General features: G+C 37.5%; 1 protein-coding gene across 7 annotated transcripts in view; it reads left to right on the top strand.

The window, feature by feature from the left end:
- The window catches only part of NOL4 (nucleolar protein 4), a 383,971-nt gene that overhangs the window by 175,084 nt on the left and 189,255 nt on the right, over window positions 1–19,632 (top strand). The window contains exon 1 of one of the 7 annotated variants that reach the window (XM_007520943.2): window positions 8,630–8,708. The exons of the other annotated variants lie outside the window; for them this stretch is intronic. The gene's annotated coding sequence lies outside the window, so the exon portion shown is untranslated. Of the gene's footprint in view, window positions 1–8,629; window positions 8,709–19,632 lie in introns of those variants that run through there. 7 annotated transcript variants of the gene reach the window in all.

Below are 19,632 nucleotides of genomic sequence, written 5' to 3'. Positions count from 1 at the left end.
TCTTTTGGTGTTAGCTAAGACTAAAGTCCTCTGAGGCCTTGGTTGGCCTAGATGGGGTAGGGAACATTTTTTCCTGCCAAGGGCCATTTGTATGTTTACAACATCATTTGATTTGTGAACCATACAATATTGTCAGCTTAAAAGTTAGCGCTCTTTTGAGTTTCATTTGTAATTGCTATGGCAGGGCCAGACCAGATAAGTTGAGCTGTGGGAGACATAATTCTTACCCTCAAGAAATTTTCAAAAGCAACTTCTTCCTCAAAGTCTTGCTTGGTGATCCAGTGTTTTTAGCCATATAATTGTATTTACACTGAATGGATGTACAAGAAGTTGATTTAGTAAGCTATCTACTACTACTAGTAACAATGTAGTTTTAAGATGTTTATGTTTAGGAAAAAGGCAGGAGCTATTAATAGACTTTACTCACACTCCTGAAATTCTTTTATTTTGGAAAACAGATTCATGAAATCATTAAAGGTGACTCATTCACAGACTTGGCGTCTTGATGGAAGGTGCATAGGTCTCATTGGGACATTTCCACAGAAAGAGTTGAAACCATTTCTTTTCTTGTGTCAGTATCTTTTCTTCTAAATTTTATTTGTTCTCTTTATTTCTTTGTTGGCTAGAGACAGGTAGAAATCAAGAAGGAAAAACGAGATTGAGAGAGAGTGAGAAAGAGAGATACCCGCAGCCCTGCTTCACCACTTGCAAAGTTTCCCCCCTGTAGGTAGGAGCCAGGGGATTGAACCCAGGTCCTTAAACATTGTAACATGTTGGCTTAGCTGGGTGTGCCAACTGCCTGCCCCCTTTTCTTGTCTTTGTGGCTTCTCCATTTAATTTTCATTATTCTTGTGTCACATAGTTTTCTATCAGGTAGCGATATATATGGGGATTACAAAGTACAAAAGGAGATAGTGATAGACCGTTTAAATTTAGGTCTGCAACTTGTACTGGGTTATGCGTCTTATGGATTAAAGTAAGTGTCTGATGAGCCCAAATTCAGAGAGAGCATCTTACAGGCAAGAAACTGTGAAACACACCTATTAATCAGGACCACTTTCAGAAAGGAACAATTAAAATAGACATTGCTTTTAGACATGAGCAGATTACTGTGGAGACACTCAAGAAGGACATCTGTTAGGCTAGAGTACCTAAGCAAGGCTTCCAAGAACAAGAGAATTCTGAGATAGACCTTAAATAAAAAATCAAATTTATCTAGTAGATGAACATTTGAACAATATACCAAGCACAGGAAGTAGGTGCTGGGGGGTGATGGATGAGAGACATAGACAAGACATGGTGCCAGAGGAGAGTGTGATATGTTCAGAGAACATCCTGTTATTTATTCTGAGTGTCAGTACAGACACTCTTGGTAAATGCTGAGGAAGAAGATTTAAGAGGAAAACAGGGCTTTAAACAGGGATGTTTTATAAAATGAGGATGCACTTCACCACCACCCCCCCAAAAATCAGTGAAACCAAAAGGAAGGCAAGAAGAGAATGGAGAGACCTAAAAGAAAGATAATAACATGACAGTCATAGCCATTAGGAATGGAAGGTAGTGCACCCAGTAGGTCATGTGTCTTGTGATGCACCCCGCCCAGATTAAAACCATGGTAGTAAACACGGGGGAGGGAGAAAGAAATAAGGAGAGCTTTGGTGCTATGGTATCTCTCACTTTGTATCTCTTTCTCTAACTGGAAATAAAAATACTTAACAAGTTGACCTAGTGCAAAGACCGGTGTAAGGATCCTGATTGGAGCCCCGGGAACCCCACCTGCAGGGGTGTTGTTTCACAAGCGGTGAAGCAGGTCTACAAGTGTCTTTCTCTCCCCCTCTCTGTCTTCCCCTCCTCTCTATTTCTGTGTCCTATCCAACAAGGATGACATCAATAACAAAAAAAATAATAAGGGCAACAGAAAAAGGGAATAAATAAATATTTTTAAAAATCTTTAAAAAAAAGTTGACCAGGAGTCAGGAAGTAGCACAGCGGGTAAAGCACAAGGCACAAAGCGGGTAAAGGGTAAAGTGGGTAAAGCACAGTGGCGCAAAGCGCAAGGACCTGTAGAAGGATCCTGGTTTGAGCCCCGGCACCCCACCTGCAGGGAAGTCGCTTCACAGGCATTGAAGCAGGTCTGCAGGTGTCTGTCTTTCTCTACTCCTGTCTTCCCCTCCTCTCTCCATTTCTCTCTGTCCTATCCAACAACAACATCAATAACAATAATAACTACAACAATAAAACAATAAGGCCAACAAAAATGGAATAAATACATAAATATTAAAAAAAGAAAAAAATTTAAAAGTTGACCTAAAATAGCTGAAATCATACATGTGCAAACCAATAAAAAAGGCAGCTGTAACTGCTTTCCTATCAGGATTAAAAAAAATTTTTTTTATATTTATTTTCCCTTTTGTTGCCCTTTTTTTTTTTATTGTTGCTGTTGTTATTGATGTTGTCTTTGTTGGATAGGACAGAGGGAAATGGAGAGAGGAGGGAAGACGGGGAGAGAAAGATAGACATCTGCATACCTGCTAAGGTTTGTATTTGAGATATACAAATGGCAAGACAGCACACTTATCTTCTGAGCAAACTCTGACCCTAAAAGAAAGCAGTTTCCTGAATGGATTAAACAGTATCTGATTATGTACTATTTACAAAAACCCCACTTTAAATTTAAGGAGTCTCCCTAGTGCTAAAACTGAAAGCATGGTAAAAGATAACCTATGCATATGATAGGGGGTTCTATACTATTTGACAAAGTAGTTTTTAAAAATTGTAACTAGCAAACTTCAGATATAGAAAGACATTAAATAGTGAAGGCTGATCAACTGATCAGCTGATATAAAAGGTTTACTCACACAATATTAGCGCTCCAAAGTATATGGTACAAACATTGACACAATTAAAGAGAGAAATAGAAGTGGACTTTAATGGCTGCACTATCAGTAATAAAGATATTAGACAGTAAATCAGTGAAAAAATAAGAGGATTTGAACCTGATCAGCATATTAGACTATTTCACCCAACATTTGCAAGTACGCATAAGAGATTACACAGGCTAGAAGAGTACATAATATATACTAAAACTTGGCATGAGAAAGCAAGTCTTAAAGATCTTAATAAAATTATGCAAAGAATCCAATATATGAAACAGCTTGTTCAGAAAAGTCACCTGTTTTACTGAAAATCAAGTGACTTTCTAAAATTTGTTTTCAATGTTATATTTTCACTTTACTAAATAAAACATCAGTATCTATGTTGTTGTAGACCTTGAATGTCAGCCACACCTATATGCTGCCTAGAAATAAAAGAATATGGTAAAAAAAAAGTGTTTCTGAGAGAATATTTTATTATATATGATTTACAACAGAAGATGTGTGTTATTTACAAATAAGTTATATGTAAGCTGTACTCAAAGGTGAAAAGTGCATTTTATCATAGTTTTGATAAAATCAAAATTGAGACACTTTATTCTATGTAAATTTTCAACAAGAAATAAAACAGTTTAAATTAAAGCATTTCCCCCCACCCACAGGAGTGGAAGCTTCGAAAGTGGTGGAGAAGTGCTGCAGGTGTCTCTCTTTTTTCTCTCTCATCCTTTCTCAATTTTTGTCTCCTTACAATAATTAATTTTTTAATAATAAAAATAAAAGCATTTTGGTACATACCCTATTAGTGAAATTTCCACTATTTCCAATTTCATTTGAAGAAAATGTTAAAAATGTACTAGTACATCATAAATATTAAGTAATTTCCCATCTCATATATAGTTTATCATTCTCCTGCCTATCTGTCCTGCATTTAATTCATTATTCATTATTCTATGGCTATTCCCTACTGTTATATATTCCTACTCACAAATTGTCTCTAGCAGTTTTTCACAATGTTTTCAGCTGTAATATTATTTATTAAATGCCTGTGTTTTACAGTTTCAATATCAGTTTTTATTCTCCCATGGAATTCTTGATGTTCTAATATGTCTGTCAGAGCTACTACAATGTAACAGATGTCCATATCAAAATGATACAAAACAATGTGACAGGTTATTTAATAATCTGCTTCTTATAACTCCAGTAACTGTGTTATTTCTGTATCTGTGGTTTCTCTTTTTCTATTATCTTCCCCCCCCCCCTTCCCATCCTGTTTCTCAGTATGCCTTGCAATTAAAAGAATGCTTTTTCCTTGGATATTGTGTATGAATGTTGGAAGAGTCTTGGAATTGTCTTCAGGTTTAAGAGTTTCCTTAATTCCCTTGTAGGTTGATAAGGAGGCACAGATCTTCTGATTCACATCACATATTAAACTGATTTGATGTGGGGTTTAAATTCCGATAAGTAGCTTCCTTCTGTGTCTGTCTTTTCCTTGACCACAGTCTTCCATAGGTCCCAACTGACAGCATGGATTAGCTACAAAATTTCTTTCCCCCAAAAGCCTGTGCCTGTTCAGAACTAGCACTTCAGCAAACTTGGCTAAGTATTTTAGCAGTTTTTGTTATTATCTTCCTTGCTTTTTGCTGTGAAACTAAAAATTTGTGAGGATTTCAAAAGCAAAGCCATAAGAAGTAATTACTCTTCCAAGCTACTATCATTTCTCAAGTCACTGAAATACTCCCAAATTGACTACTTTTTGCAATGTGAAAGTCACATTTTTCTTTATAGCATTATGAGATTTCCAAAATCTCTGCTCTTTTCCCTGCCATCAGAAGTGTATGCTCATATTCTTGAACTCTCTTTTCACATGAAAATCAGCATTTTCTCTAAGAGGAAAAGTTGTTTAAAGAATGCTGGCTTATAGTTCACTGATTTTCTTCTTGGGGATTTTGCTGTCAATTCTGGTTGTTTGCTGGCTGCCTGCTGTCTTCAAACATTTACAGTGTGCATTTTAAAAAGTTAGCTTTTTCTTTTCTTTTTTTTCTTTTTGGTTATCCTTAATGGCAGTATTGGTCTGCACCAATCTGTTTCATTAAAGCTGTTTTTTCTAACCACTTTGATGAGTTCACATGTCTCCCTCTCAGTACCAGGATGGATTCCCTAGAACCTCTGTACATGCTTTTGCCATAGTAGTTGTCACTGAGTTGTCAAGGTTTGTGCCCTTACCTGTCTCTTGTACCAGAGCATAAGCTTCTACAAGACAGACAATATTATTATTAGTAGTAATGGTAGTGGTGGTGGTAGTGGTAGTAGTAGTTGTATGCATATATTCCCAATACCTGGCACATGATTGCTGCTGAATAAATGATTATTTAATAAAGATATGTGTGCATATATACATATAAAGCTTTCTCATCAAAAAGGCATTACTTATTTGACAGACATATCAGAATTTATAAATATATGACTGTTTTAACTGTATTAATTCCTACCCATACTTTTACAACTTTATTCTTTAAAAAATGTAGATCTCTAAACAATCTGGAGTTTATTTTAGAGTTATTATGCTTTTTCTTAGGAAAATTAGACAATAGTGTTCGAAGTAAAGGGAAATTACTATTATGAGTCAACCTATCATCTATCATTCCATTTACTAGAATAAGTTTTTAACTCAAAGCAATATTTTTAACACTGTATAGTCATAATAACTGTACATTTAAAAGTAATATTTCTCTACTTTCTGATTTTATATTTATATTCTGTCATATTTTATTATTTTATGTCTTTTTCATGTTTTTATTTATTTATTCCCTTTTGTTGCCATTGTTGTTTTATTGTTGTAGTTATTGTTGTTTTTTATGTTGTTGTTGCTGGATAGGACAGAGAGAAATGGAGAGGGGGAGAGAAAGACACCTGCAGACCTGCTTCACTGCTTGTGAAGTGACTACCCTGCAGGTGGGTCCTTATGCTTTGTGCCACTTGCGCTTAACCTGCTGTGCTACTACTGCCCAACTCCCAAATTTTTTCTTAATTATTTATTTGGATAGAAATAGAGAAATTGTGAGGGACGGAGCAGATAGAGAGGCACAATTGGCAGCACTGCTTCAGCATTCATGAAGCTCTCCCCTTGTAGGTGAAGACTGGCAACTTTAACCTGGATCCTTGCACCTTGTAACACATGTGCCACCACGCAGCTCTGATAATTTAGTGTTGTAGATGTTACTTATTCACTTTGTTTCATTACATCTTCTAATCATATGGATGATATGAAAAGTACTACTTAATATACAAATAAAGACTTTTACATGTTTAATTTTAAACTTCTTTCTTGTAATTTAACTGTTCCCTCTAATGAAGCCTTCCTGAGCCCCTCACAGGACAACTAAGCATTTACTTATGGTCTTTTTTTTTTTTTTAATGTATTCCTTCCTTGGCATAAATACTATTTCCCCCACCATATTGAAAGTGAAGAAATAGAGGCACAGAGATAGTTTGTCAGTAGCACCTGCTTCATTTGTGGTACTCTTTGGAAACTGTACCTAAACCTTTTGACCAAATGTGGCTTCATAGAAGAAAAAAAAATGATTATATGACTCTTGACTCACAGTTTCTTTCTAGCATTCATATAACCTTAGCTAGCTATAACTAACTTTCAAAATTAAAATTGAAGTTGTTAGACTCTCAATATGACCTACTTACAACTTTGTTTTTGATAGGACAGAGAAAATAAATCAGGGGTGTGGGGTTGGAGTTGAGCTGGAAAGATATGTAATATGATTTATCTCTAGGTAGTTAGTCTTAAAGTAATAACAGATGGTAAGCATCAACTATTAGAGTAGGAAATTATTTCTTTAACATAATTTTTAGCTAAGAGATTCTACAGAAATAACTAATTCTGGTTGGTTGCTTTTGAAAATAGACCATATGTTGTTTACATATTTTGGCATTTAGCCAGTTTCCCTGAAGAAGAGTGAATTTTTTAAAATGCCTTTTGCTAATTAGATAATAATGAGCATAATGTAAACAGGTGCCATAACTTTCTGAATTATAAAAATGCATTTTTAAAAAAAAAATCCCTGGGAACAGTATCACAAGGGAAAAATATTTTGCTTGCTTCTGTGTGTTACGTCTGTGAGGCATAAATTAAATGAATCACTTTTTTTTCTTTTTTCTTTCTCCCTTTTTTTTTTCTTTTTACTGGTAGTAATTAAAAAAAAACAATTCAAAATGAGTTTTCATATGTTCTGTTCATCTTCTGTGAATTACTAAATATTAGCACTGTGTTATTTACAGTATGGCATTCCAGTTAATTTCTTAAAAGATTTTCCAGTTATATTAAATTATTAAATAAGAAGTAATTAAAGATATTCCAGTGATTTCCCCCCCCCCCACACACACACACACTGGTCAAGTGGGGCATGAAATGCATCTCTTTTATAGATCCCCTCACCTCTGTGTGACAGAAACATTCATAAGGTCATGTTCTCTCTCTGTATTCCAAAGAGTAGAGGGAGATGATGTAGATTATATTGTTTCAGCTACAAAGCAGAGTAATTATAGCCTAATGTGGGGGAAGGGAGATGTATAGTTAGAGGCTCCTGACAGAAAGGACTGAGAAATTGAAAAGATAATGGGAAAATCATGGGGTAAAACCGGACACTTGAATGACTCACTGAATGAAAACCTTCCTCATAATAATTTAATAGAATGAACCTCTTGTTCCTAAAAGGAGTAACTTCTCTAGTCCCAGGTTCTTTCCTTCCAACCAAAGATATATATATATATATATATATATATATATATATATTCACAAGAATGTTTCCTAAGCAAACCTGAGTTTTTTAAATAGCACCTAGGACTGTTAAAATGCATTGAGGACTATTTAAAACATGATATATATGTTAATTACTTCCCCCAAAGTGTTGTATTTGAAAATAGTATATAAAATCTGCCCCCATACAGCATGACTTGATATTAGATCTCTTCTGCTACTGAAAAGATACTTAAATACCACTGAGAATTACTTTGCAAAATGATTAACACTTATTGTGATTACTCTCCAGCTAATATATGTATGCAAAATGTGGCTGCAGAGACTCGCTTTTGTTAGCATATCCCCTCCCCCACCCTGAAATCTCAAGGCTCCAGACATTGATGCTGAAGAAAGAAAATGTATGTGTGTACGTTTGTGTGTGTGTATGTATGTGTGTGTGTGACTAACCTTCAAACTGATACAATGGCAATTATATACAAATAAGAAAAGATAACGCTATTCCTTAATAGCGCTTAATACCTTAGTATCATTTAAAAAAAAATAAGAGTAAACAGAATACTTTAGACTCAAATTGTGGCAGTGTGTTAGAAAGGCTATACAGAGCGTTTACAAGAGGAAATTCAATATAACTAAGAATGGCACTTTTTATTAAATAATTCTATGATATATCAGCCATGTTTATAGCCAGTGATCTCCCTATAGCAAAATGCATAGATAATCGACAACCCAGTCTGTCAGTAAACTTGTTCAGGGGATTAAATCCTAAAGGAAGAAGCCCATAGCCCTGGAGGAAAACTGAGTGCATGTTTCCCTGAGTCTTTGAAGGCTCATCTCTGTAGTCCCACTGCTAGAATGTGCTCTGTTGTCATAGCAACACCATCTCCTGCTTCATACAGGAAAGATTAGCTCTTACTGTGCAGAAGAGAGAATTTAGGGGAAGTCAGACTAATCCCTGGGTGCACTTGGAGAGAAAGGTTGGACCTCGCCTGAGGGATGCTGTGTCTGCAGTGATAGAATTGGCCTGCCACAGACACTGGTATTTAAGTTGAAGAGCAGAATTCACAGTAAGTGTCAGTTCCTCCAGAGTAGAATGCTGATGAATGAGATTTGTCTAAGTCTTGCTGAAGACTGTCCCATGTAGCGATAGAATGACACCAGGAGACTGATTCTACTGCCAATATTTTCTTAGTATTGATGGCATTTAAAAGGGTTGTTCACACGAGAAACTTAAAAAAAAAAACTGAGATACTTTTGTAACATCTATTTAAAATCCTAGGATCATGTCAAAATTAGATAAGCAAACAAAGTGTACTTTGTGCTTTGGGTACTGAGTTTACTTACCCTAGATTTGTGTGTGTTTAAAATTAAAATTCTATAGGGAAAAAAACCAAAGTCCTGGAAAGATAGGTGCAAGTAGGTGTGTTTCTTTAGCATTCATGGTGGTAAGATTTCATTTAGTGCTGCCAGTGTTCTTTTAAAATTGTTTATTAATTTTTTTTAGAAGTATAGAAGTAGAATAGTTCTTTAAAGACAAGTTACAATGGGATTAGTAGGTATTCTTTGGGGATATAAATTTAAGTCTTATGTTTGGTGTTGCTTATTCTCCTTGTTAGTGTAAAGCATGTGGAATGTATAAGTATTTCAGGAATCTCTGTTGCTCTCTGGTTTTATTTTTCTTCGGGAGAACAGTTTGTGTATTGCCCTCCATTTGCATATTTCATTCTGTGTTTACTAAGGCTATTTCAGTGTAAGAACTGGAAAACCTTATGTATTTGAAATTTGTGATATTGATATCTATTTTAAAGATGTCCAGTCTTTAAAAATACTTAATTACTTCAAAATATTTTAATCCACATCTAAAAATAAAAGAATATTTCAAGACTATTTAGATTTTACATATTTTATCACTGGTAATAATATACATAGTAATATCATTGGTAATGTAAGCTGTGTCATTCTGACTACCAGTATATATTATACTGAAAACATGTATACATATTAAAGTATACATATGGAAATTGCATCATGTTGCATTCATCATGTTTTACAAGTGCTGTCATTAAGATTTGGTATTTGTAATGTGTATTTAGAAAATGGGTTTCTAAAATTCTATATACTGCTTTTATACTACCACACTACAATATCAAAGTCTATGCTAAATATAGTCATTATCATAAGAAATGCTTAATTGGCATTTGAAAGTGCTGTTTTATTCTATCAGAATGGAAGAAATTTGAGTATTTCTGTAAAAGCAGAGCACACTGCACACATATGCATCCTTTCTATGAAACTTAAGAATAAACCATAAGAACAACTGTATTTAAAGACTCCATAATATTATTCACTTTATATGTCAGGAAACTACACAGAAATCCATAAGGGTTATACTTGGCTTAATAACAGTCAAGTTGTAGCTATGTGGAAGCTTGATGCTCTTAAGAAAATGGAGACAAAGCAAGAAGTCAGAGAGCCCTTTTTAGTAAATGACTGCAGATTATCACAGTACTCTTTTCACTGATTCCCAACAGAGTCAGACTCTTACAATCTAGAAAAAAAAGCAAATCATCTGTTTCTCCCCAGCACACACAGAGAACCAGTTCCCCTCCCCCAAAATAAAGAAAATGAAGTAACCTGCACATCTTCATTGATAGTCTTTGGGCAAATACGTGTAAAGAAACTTGAGACTGCTTATAGGACAATGATCTTAGAATTAATGAAACAAAAGGTGGAAAAAGTATGGTTCTGAGAAATGTACATTCTTTACTGAGATAAGAGAATAACATATATAGATAGCTAAGTGATTGAAAATAATTACTGAACATGGAGTGTTCTCTACTTTATTTGGGTTCTTCCAGTGGTATTCTTAACTTTTTCTTATTTTTCTTTTTGAATTTATTTCATCTCTTAGAATTTTCATTTCGTGTCTTCTGTTCTTTTGGGTATATAGTAGTAACTGAACTTGAATCAAATCTAATAAACTGAAACCCATGACGATATATATATATATATATCCCTTCCTAAGCCAATTATGGTTTGAACTACTACTTTCTTAGGTCTTGCTTGATGAGGAACCAGTCATTCTCTGAAGGCAACTGTCACGTACCTTTTTTTCCTTTTAATATATTTTTATTTATTTCATTATTGGATAGAGAATGAGAGAAATTAAGAGAAGGTGAGATAGAGAGACACCTGCAGCCCTACTTCTCTACTTATGAAGCTTTCCCCTTGCAGATGAGGACCAGGGGCTGTCGGGCTGAGCTTCACTGACGGGAGACAGATGACCCGGGACTCATGGTTGAGCTGTACGCAGTATCTCTTTATTCATGCTGAACGCAGCACAATCTAAGCTGAGCTAAACTAAACTAAACTAAACTAAAACGAGCAATGCTGTCCTTATATATACTTTCCAAGTAGGGCGTGAACAGGATGTGATGTAGAGAGTGTGGAGAGAAAAGTGACTGGTGAAAATCAGGGTGTGACAAGGAGAGGGGGCAGGGCAGGCGAGAATTTTACCACTGAACCACCAATGCCCTGGAGGGAGGGTGGTGCTTTATGTAAATGTACAAGTGATTTATGTAAATAGACCGCAGCTTTGAGTGGGATCAAACCAATCCCTATACAGGCATACCGGTGTTTGGTTAAGCAGAAGCCAGGGGGAGCTGGCATACTACCCAACAAGGGGCTTGAGCCTGGGTCCTTGCATACTAATGTGTATGTTTAATCAGGTGTGCCAGTGACTGGTCCTAGTTGTTCCTTTTTATTTTTACATTTATTTAATTATTTTTATTATTAATGAATTAATGTTACTTTACAAAATTATAAGATAACAACCTTCCCACCACCAGAATTCTGTGTCCCTATTCCCTCCATTGGAAACTATAGTAGTTCTCCAAAGGTCACAGATATGGGTTGGCTATTATCTGTGTAACTATATTTATACATATTTGCCTATTTTTCTATGGTCCTGCCTTCTCTTCCTTTCTAAGTCACAAATTCATCTGTTACTACTTCAGAATTCCTTTCCTTTTTTCCGTTTCTCTCTCCTGGTCCTTATGGAGTAAGAGTTCAGAGCCTCTGGTCATCTTTCCCTAACATTTCTTCCCTTTAAGTATTGACCAAAATTCTTTATGGGGTTCAAAAGGTGGCTTCTGTAATTTAGCCTCTGCTGGACATTGGTGTTAGCAGGCTAATCCATACCCTCAGCTTGTTACTTTTTTTTAAATTAATTAATTAATTAATTTAAGAAAGAAGACATTAACAAAATCATAGGATGGGGGGGTACAACTCCACACAATTCCCGCCACCCAATCTCCATATCCCATCCCCTCCCCAATAGCTTTCCCATTCTCTATCCCTCTGGGAGCATGGTCATTGTGGGTTGCAGAAGGTGGAAGGTCTGGCTTCTGTAATTGCTTCCCCGCTGAACATGGGCATTGACTGGTCGATCCATGCCTCTCTCTTTCCCTAGAAGGGTGAGTCTCTGGGGAAGCGGAGCTCCAGGACACATTAGTTCAGTTCAGGGAAGCCTGGCCGGCATCCTGATGGCATCTGGAACCTGGTGGCTGAAAAGAGAGTTAGCATACAAAGCCAAACAAATTGTTGAAGAATCATAGACCCAAAGGTTGGAACAGTGGAGATGAAGTGTTGGGGGGTACTCACTGCAAACTCTAGTGTACTACTGCTTTCAGGTATATATTTGCCCTAGTTTATGGATACCTGTGATATGCTCTATCTCCTGGAACCTGGTCTATACCTAGGTTTTGGGACTTTGTTAGGAAGTGAACCACCTGGGATGGAATTAGAGAATACTATGAAAGGAAGGTCTCAGCTGAGTGATGAAGCTGAAGGGTTATCATTCCACACCTGAAGTCTCTGGACACAGTCTGAAGTGAAGCATGCTGGGGTGGCACTTGTTGCAATCAGCAGATGCAATATTATTTGATAAGAATTGGGAGAAGCATATGGGAAAGTGGGCCCTACCCTAGGGTCCCAGGACTGGGGGAAGTTTAGGCTCTATAGTGGAAATGTGAGGTTCCTGCTGTCTTAGGGTTCAAGAAGACAATGGATAGTTACTGTTATCATAACATTATTTGGTAATTGAGTTAGCTTTAAAGTCCCTTTGTTAGACATACAATCAATTTTCCCCCTCTCATATTAATTAAATAGTCATTTATATGACTACAATTTAATAGGTGTGTACATAAACACTATTCCCATCACCAAAAGATTGTATTCCATCCCACCCACCTGCCCCCCACCCCCGCACCCCTAGCCGGCCCAGGAAGCCGAATGTCCACCCTCCCGCTCACCATAGGGTTTTTACTTTGGTGCCCTACTTTCAATTTAGTCAGATCCTGCCTTTAGTTTCCCTTTCTGATCTTCTTTCTCCACTTCTGTTGATGAGTGGGATCATCCCATACTCATCTTTATCTTTCTGACTTAGCTCACTTAACAGAATTCCTTCTAGCTCTGACCAAGATGGGTCAGAGAGGGTGGGTTCATTGTTCTTGATAGCTGTATAGTATTCCATTGTGTATATATACCACAGCTTTCTCAGCCACTCATCTGTTGTTGGGCATCTGGGTTGCTTCCAGGTTTTAGCTATTATGAATTGTGCTGCTATGAACATAGGAGTACACACCTCTTTTTGGTTGGGTGTTATGGAGTCCTTGGGGTATATCCCCAGGAGAGGAATTACTGGATCATATGGAAGGTCCATGTCTAGCCTTGTGAGAGTTCTCCAGACTGCTCTCCACAGAGGCTGTACCAGTTTACATTCCCACCAGTAGTGCAAAAGGGTTCCTCTGTCCCCACATCCTCTCCAGCATTTGTTGCTGCTGTCCTTTTTGATGTATGCCATTCTCACAGTGGTGAGGTGGTATCTCAATGTTGTCTTCATTAGCATTTCTCTGACAATCAGTGACCTAGAGCAGTTTTTCATATGTTTGTTAGCCTTTTGGATCTCCTCTGGAGTGAATGTTCTGTTCATATCCTCTGCCCATTTATGGATGGAGTCATTTGCTTTTTTGGTGCTAAGTTTGCTGAGCTCTTTGTATATTTTGGTGATTAATCTCTTGTCTGATATATGGCATATAGATCTTCTTCCATTCTATGAGGGGTCTCTTTGTTTGTGTGATAGTTTCTTTGGCTGTGCAGAAGCTTTTCAATTTGATATAGTCCCATTTGTTTGTTTCTGCTTTAGTCTTCCTTGCAATTGGGTTTGTTTCATCAAAGATATCCTTGAGGTTTAGGTGGGAAAGTGTTTTACCAATGTTTTCCGCTAAGTATTTGATTGTTTCTGGTCTGACATCCAGGTCCTATTTTTCCCTAGTGGAGTGGGGCTTTTGAGAGGTGAAGTTTCAGGTGAGATCATCAGCCCATGGAAGTCAGGATGGTGTGACGGTGGCATCTGCAACTTGGTGACTGAACGGCAGTAAAATATAAAGCAGAACAAAATGTTCAATAAACAGGAGACAAAAAATAAGAATAGAGCACATGAGAATAGGGATCTTAGAGTGGAAAAAAGCTAGGGAATCCATTTTAGGTATATTCCTAAAGTTTATTTTAGTTATAACTTTAGTAATTTTTTCTACAGCTAGTAGCTAACACGAAGACAGCCTAAAAATATTGTCTAGGAAGATGGTATCAGGGTTAAGAATTGGGCTATTTAAATGAGTTAGCACAGAGAGTAGCTCGCAAACATGAAGAAAGTATATTAATACAATTAAATGTTTACCCTATCAATCTGAACCTGGGTACATACATTTATATTTAGCATAGGAGCCTATACCCCTGTTAGTTTTGAGCTCTTAGTCCATGGTCACAGCTGGAAACATTTTAGGCTACACTCATTTCTGGATTAGTCTTTCTCTAATGGGAGAATAGTATGATCTAGCCTCCCTTCGGAGAATGGGCAGTCTCTACAATTGCTACTTTATAGTGAGGGCAAGGTCCTGGTCAAGCCCACAACAAGTCTTATGATGGAAGTGATCAGTGATGGAACTATCAGTTGGTAGAATAGAACTTCTGGGTCCTGGTGTCTAATGAAATTACACCTATGTCAGTGATTACACTGGAAGGCATTTCCACCCCTAAAAAATCAGATGCAGTATTTAATTCCAGAAGCTAATTTTTCTCATAATGTAGTTTATTTTTTTGAAGTTTGTATTATTTTGTAGGATCTCAGCATCCTTAGCATTTATTTTACTGCTTCTCTGTTTTTGTTTTCATTTTAGTATTTTCACATAGCAATTTGAGTACGTGGAAACATGGAATGTATCTTCCTCATAAAGTGCAAGTTCTTGGTGCGACCAGAAAAAAGTTTATTTTTTATTAACAAAGTCAGAGAATTCCAGAAATTCAGTAGTTGTCAACAAGGGAACAATTGGACTTTGTTCTCGATAGTGATGAATGATAAAAATAAACTTATTAAAAAGGAAAAAGTATATGTTTTTTGAATTTGGGTAGAAAATCACTTTTGTAGAAATTACTCAATCAGGGATAAATATATTTTGTCTTTTTTATCTATATAACTGGGATGATTTTCTATCATTATAGTCCTAAAATGATAACTATTTTAGAATGAATAATGGCAACTACAGTAATTAGCACTTGCTTTGTCTATTGCAGTTAAAGTTGGGAAAATTAAATAATCCTAGCATGTAAAGACGTCTACATACCTATATAGAAGAAAGAGCAAGAACACACTTTATTATAAAGCAAGGATGAAAGGTGGCATTATAGTGGCTATAAAACCTGGATAAAGTTTCATATAAACTTATACAGCAAAGTAAAGAATAGTTACCTCCTGGAGAGACAAGTAGATGCACATATGATTGTCTTCTCTGGAAAAACCTGCACAAATTCTGAAAACACGCATATGTAATTTGAAAGGGTCAGTAGTCTCCGATTTTTTTTTTTATTAAAAAATCAGTAAGAGAGGTTGCTTTTTTTATCACCCCAAAGAATTTGAGTTTAGAAGACAGAGATCAGGCCAGGCAGTAGCCTACCTGGTTACCATGCTCATGGGGCAGAGTTCAAGCCCGTGATCCTGCGAGCACCTGCAGGTAGGAAAGCTTTATGAGTGATGAAGTGCCGCAGATGTCCTTCTGTCTCCTCTGTCTCCTTTCCCCCTCTTATTTCTTTCTGTCCTATCAAATAAAAAGAAAAAAATGGCGACCAGGAGCAGTGGATTCCCTGTGCAGGCACTGAGTCTCAGCAATAACCCTGGTGGCAAAAACAAAACAAAAAAACAAAACAAAAAGACAACAACAACAAATCCACACAGACACACACAAAGAAGACAGAAGCCTCCATAAACAAAATTAAATTATCTTTTTCTATCTTTACACAGTACACCTTTTTATATATATTGTCAGTTAATTATCACAACAATACTACTAGCCTGGTATACTTAATATGATGTCCCAGTTTTATAAATGAAGGAACTGATGCTTTAAAAGGTCAAGGAATATTTTTCAAAGTCATATAACTAATAACAGTGAATTATTCCACCTCAATTTGAATTTCACATTCTTATTAAATGAGGCATTGTAGAAGCTCATTTTTAGATGCTACATGGAAAGGTAATGATAAGGAAACAAGCTCTTGTTCTTGTATTAAGTATCTGTGCACACATGTGCCCTATGTTATAAAGAAGCAGACCATTGCACATGGTTTGTTTCAGTGTTTCTGCATAAAAACCATTTCATGGTTTTGTTCTGGGGATTAGAGAGATAACCAACTATAAAGAAAATGCACTGCAATGGGTATTTAATAATTGACACCTATTATCACAGAAACTTTTAACTCCTGAAAAAGGAAAGCTATGAAGATAGTTGCAAGGTTGATAGAAATAATACAGTCTTACTAGATAATTCATTTAGCCATTTGTTATCATTCAAGAAGCATTTAATAAACCCTTGTTTCTAGACCTGCTTTTGCACAGGACAAAGTCTTGAGTAGGAGAACACACTGCAGAAAATGAAGATGATCAGGAACTGCTTCTCCATCAAAGTTAACTTCACCAGTTCTTTCATTTATAAAACTGGGAAATCATAATAAGTTTACCAGTCTGGTAGTGTCGTTATGATAATTAAATGACAATAATACATACAAAAAGATGCATTATATAAAGATAGAAAAAGATAAATTTTGTTTACAGAGGCTTCTGCCTTCTTCTTCTTCTTCTTCTTCTTCTTTTTCTTCTCCTTCTCCTTCTCCTTCTCCTTCTCCTTCTCCTTCTCCTTCTCCTTCTTCTTCTTATTCTTATTCTTCTCCTTTTTCCAACAGGGTTATTGCTGGGACTCAGTGCCCACACAGGGAATCCACTGCTCCTGGCTGCCATTTTTTTTCTTTTTATTTGATAAGACAAAAATTAACAGAGAGAGAGAGGAGACAGAGGAGATAATGACAGAGCATGGGGTTTGATGTTCTATTAGATGTTTATAAACACAAGCTCATTTAATCCTATTCAGTCCTGATGTTTCTTCTTCTAGCGTTTGCCCTTCTTCCGTAGCCAGTCAACAGCGTCAGGTTGAGCCTGATGTAAAGTTTCGAGACCTCCTTTGAATCTGGAGAGGTGGCAGTCATTGACTATGTGGGTCATAGTCTGTCTGTAGTCGCAGGGGCAATTCGGGTCGTCTCTGGCTCCCCAGCGATGGAACATAGCGGCGCACCGGCCATGGCCTGTTCGATAGCGATTGAGGAGGGCCCAATCATAACGTGCTAGGTCAAAGCCGGGTTGACGCTTGCAGGGGTCTGTGATGAGGTGTTTGTTCTTTACCTCAGCTGACTGCCAACTCTGTTTCCAAGAGTCTGGAACAGAGAAGTTCAGTGTAGGTGTAGGGGACCAGATTGGGTGACGAGACGTCAAGCGTTGGACAGGGTGGGCGAAGATATCCGCGTATATTGGCAGGTCCGGTCGAGCGTAGACGTGGGAAATGAACTTAGATGATGCCGCATCCCGATGAATATCTGGCGGGGCGATGTTGCTAAGAACTGGCAGCCATGGAACTGGGGTGGAATGGATGGTTCCAGAAATTATCCTCATGGAGGAATTTAATTTGGAATCGACCAAGTGGACATGGGGGCTACGGAACCATACTGGGTGGGGCACAGTATTCTGCAGTGGAATAACATAATGCCAGAGATGATGATCGTAGTGTGGAAGCGCTCGCGCCCCATGAGGAGCTGGCCGGTCTTGCAATGATGTTATTCCTCGCGCCCACCTTTGCTGCAGTTTTTATGAGATGTTCCTGAAATGATAGAGTGCGATCGAGAGTAACGCCAAGATAGACTGGCTGGGCTTCATGCCGGATTCTCGTACCGCCAAGCTGCACATTAAGCTCACGCGAGGCCTAGGCATGGTGTAGATGGAAAACAGATGATACCGTTTTTGCAGTGCTAGGGATCAGTCGCCATTTTTTACAGTAATCAGATATCAGAGACATGTCTTTCGTGAGTGTTTCCTCGAGGATGTCGAACTTGGATGCCTGAATTGCACAGCAGATGTCATCGGCGTAGATGAACTTCCTTGAAGAAGTTTCTGGGAGGTCATTGATGTAAATATTAAATAGCGTAGGAGCTAGAACAGAGCCCTGGGGGAGGCCACTTGAGACAGGTCTCCATCTGCTAGACTTGTCACCCAGATGCACCTGGAATCTTCTGTTTTGGAGAAGAAACGATATAGTGTTGGCCACCCATGGAGGCAGGCATCTTGAGATCTTGACTAGGAGACCACGGTGCGAGACCGTGTCATAGGCTGCTGTGAGATCAACAAAGACAGCACCCGTCTTTAAATTCTTCTGGAATCCATTTTCAATGTAAGTTGAGAGGGCCAGGGCTTGTTCGCAGGTAGATCTTCCTGGGCGGAAACCAGCTTGGGCGGGTGATAGGAATTTCTCTGCAAGATGAGAAATACGCGACAGAAGCAGCCTCTCAAGGAGTTTGTAACACACGGAGAGGAGAGAAATTGGTCTATAGCTGATGGCCAGTGTTGGGTCTTTCTTTGGTTTCAAAACCGCTATAATCTTCGCACGACGCCAAACTTTGGGCATAGACTCAGATTCCAAGATGTGGGACAGGAATGAAGCGAGCCACTTCTTTGCCGCGGGACCCAGGTTAAGAATGAGTTCTGGGGTGATGTTATCATAGCCAGCAGCTGTTCCCGGTTTAACCCTCTTCAAAGCATCTTCCAGTTCAGACAGTGTAAAGGGAGAGAGTTTTGGAGATGGACAAGATAACCGGAAGTGGGATGATGTTCAAGAGCTGCATCTATTTCTGTTGTTCCTCTGAGGACACTATGGCTCAGAGAAAGAATGTTCAAACCTCCCAGCTTATAAGTGGCAAACCGGGGTTCTGAGTTGATGCTTTTCTGATGTAAAAATGCATGCTTTTAACTAGAATGGCATTTCATCTATTACAGAAATGTGAGAGCTGGTGGTATGAAGGATAGCACAAGACAATGCACTGACAGGAAGATGAGAATAATCTCATGTGGTCATCTAAGCAAACTTCAGCTGATACAATTTCTCTGTAGCAGATGTTTTCTATAATAACAATTTATGGATTTGTTTAGAATTAAAGAACGTAACTAATATAAAGAAACTTGCACTGCCCTGTGTACTTGAGAAATGATAGTAGCCACTTACTATCACTAATATGCTTCAATTTAAGCTTCAATTTCTGGGACAATGCAATAACTCACTTGGATAATTTGCTGTCTTGTTACGTGTGTCACCCAGGCTCAAACCTTCTTCTACCACACTGAAGGACATTTTGGTGCTGTGTCTCTTTCAAGCCTCAATTTTTAAGAGTTCTCTACTCTTCATATCCTTTGATTGAAGAATTTGTAAAGATACATAACTCTCCAATTTAGTCTGTGAGATTACTAATAAAAAAAGTCACAAACATTTGATCTTTGTCATGAATCTCTGAGGATTTCAACAATTGTAATAAGTAATGATGGATTTATTCCTCTAAACATTA

The sequence above is a fragment of the Erinaceus europaeus genome, chromosome 15 (assembly GCF_950295315.1).
Source record: "Erinaceus europaeus chromosome 15, mEriEur2.1, whole genome shotgun sequence".
Lineage (NCBI taxonomy): Eukaryota > Metazoa > Chordata > Mammalia > Eulipotyphla > Erinaceidae > Erinaceus > Erinaceus europaeus.
The sequence above is the reverse complement of the archived record's forward strand: the minus strand, read 5'-3'. Positions and strand labels throughout refer to the sequence as shown.